Source organism: Penaeus monodon, chromosome 32 (assembly GCF_015228065.2).
Source record: "Penaeus monodon isolate SGIC_2016 chromosome 32, NSTDA_Pmon_1, whole genome shotgun sequence".
Classification (NCBI taxonomy): Eukaryota; Metazoa; Arthropoda; class Malacostraca; order Decapoda; family Penaeidae; genus Penaeus; species Penaeus monodon.
Window position 1 is genome coordinate 35,414,705 of NC_051417.1, and position 2,152 is coordinate 35,416,856.

The following is a 2,152-nucleotide window of genomic DNA, read 5'->3' on the forward strand; positions in this document are numbered from 1 at the left end:
AAAAGGGCTTTATTTTGTCTGGAATTAAAGGCATGTTCATAAGATTAATTAACTATTCTATTCCCAGGAGGTTGCCATGTGGCCAGCCATGCCCAATTGCCCATCTTATATGATGTGGCTGTGCCCCCAAAGCCTGTCAGCCGTCAAGGACGGCAGGGAAGGGTTGGCCCCACAATGGTGTGGCAAGTGTTACCCCCCATAGCTGTGTGCCTGAAGGGACACCTGAGGTGGTGGAACCTAGGGTGGTTGCCTGGCTTGGGGCTCACTTGGGTTACCTGATACATGGCCTACTATCTTCCCAGCTCATCCCAAACACGGCCCTCTTCTCACCAACTTCTCTCAGGGAACACAGCATCTCAGGGCTACATGGGGAGAGAGATCCAGCCACCTGCATCCTACACCACAACCTTCCCCTTACTGCCAATGGCTTCACATCTTGGTTCACCAGGAGACGGCTGCTCCCAAGTATGGTGCATTTCCTCAGCACCTAGGCTTGGCAGATCCTCTTGGCCCCCAGGCTTGGCAGTGCAGCGTGGCAGATCACATTGTTCTCCAGGGTTAGCAGATCATCTTGGACTCCAAGCTTGTCATTTCACCTTGGTCTCTAGGCTTAGCAGATTGCATAGGCCTCCAGGCTTGACAGATCACCTTGTTCTCCAGTCCTGGGCCATCAGTATGGTCTCCCAACTGTCTCTGCCTTCAGACTTGGCAGGCTGCCTGGCCTGTAAGTTGGGTAGACCATATTAGCCTACAGGTGTGACCATCTGCTTCATCTTCATGCTGTGATGACTGAAGGTAATCAGAATCTTCAAGTATCGGGAGCTACAACTGCCATTAAGGAAGAGTGAACTTAACTAGTCTCAGCTGATCATCTTTTGATCAAAATTCCAAAGTGAAGACTATTAAAGTTGTCTTTTTATCAAGATTTCAAATGATTATATAGTCAAGATAGACAAAAGAAAACAAAACATTGCACAGTGAAATATTAGAGGGCATTGGAACTGTTAAGTCCCACTGCCCCTTTCCAGTGCAGATAAAGACAACTCCACCTGAGCGTTGCTGACCAAGTTTAATGCAGCATCACAAGTCCCGCACTCAGGTGTCCACATTATCCTACATGCTTCTCGGATGCCAAACTGAAGTTTGGTACTGTACTTAGATGAAATGTTTATGAAGACCATGGTATTAGTGAATGAATTAAAACAACTTTCTACTGAATTCTGATGCTTTTCATACCATTTGTGGCTCTAAGAAAACCTTGCCTGTGTTATGGTATGGGAAGTAGCTAAGCATTATCACATCTACTGCCACTTCACATGTTTTTCTGTCGTGGCAGGGAAGAAATGCTCTGGAATTCTAATTAAAGGTATTTTAGATTGAACATGATCTAGAATTACCTTTTTGGAAAGTTGAAACCTAGCATGATGCAGTAACAGTAACTGTATAGTGCTTCATTGTTCCATGGTTATAATCAGGAGGGCGGAGAAAGTTGGAAGACATGTAGGATATACCTGAATTGGCGTGCAATCAAGAAACATGTTGCTGCTGATCATCTCGGATGCAATACGATTTTAGGCAGTACTGAGCGGTGGCTCTCGTCAACAACTGCAAGAGGTACCACGTCTGAGCTTCAGGTGTAAGTGATTATTCATCTGCTGTGATCCAAGTTTCTTTGCCAAAGCCTGTAAAATATATTAATTTGCCACGCCTGCTTTTGCAGTTGGTCTGAATTGCTCACATTGTAGAAAAAAAAATTTATCTGCCTAAAGAGTTGTAACCTTTGGGATTCAGAAAACCAGAAAGTGAGTGTTGTAGGCATGTTTAGCTGTGTAGAGCACTGTCAGGATTTATCGTCAGTGATTATTAGAAGTGGTGACCTCTCCAACAGGCCGTCCGTTATCTTTGTCGCTAGACTCGAATAATCTTTGTCTGCTTTTTCACATTTCTTTTTCTATTTTGAAAATAAATTATTTTGTTCTGAGTATTATTTAGTTCTTAATTTTTGGTTGTTTAAAATTATTTTTCTTTTTTCATGCTGCACCCTCAATTTCTTTGAACCATTGTGTAGTAAATTATTTTTATTTAGTAGTGGGGAATAAGGCCATCAGTTCAGGAGAAATTTAATTAGATTATTATGGTTCAAGAATTTTAA

General features: G+C 42.8%; 1 protein-coding gene across 1 annotated transcript in view; it reads left to right on the plus strand.

Moving 5' to 3' along the window:
- Nucleotides 1-2,152, plus strand: part of LOC119593845 (hornerin-like) — a gene marked incomplete in the record, with an annotated part of 29,685 nt that overhangs the window by 6,455 nt on the left and 21,078 nt on the right. The window contains 1 exon segment of the mRNA XM_037942875.1: nt 68-1,636.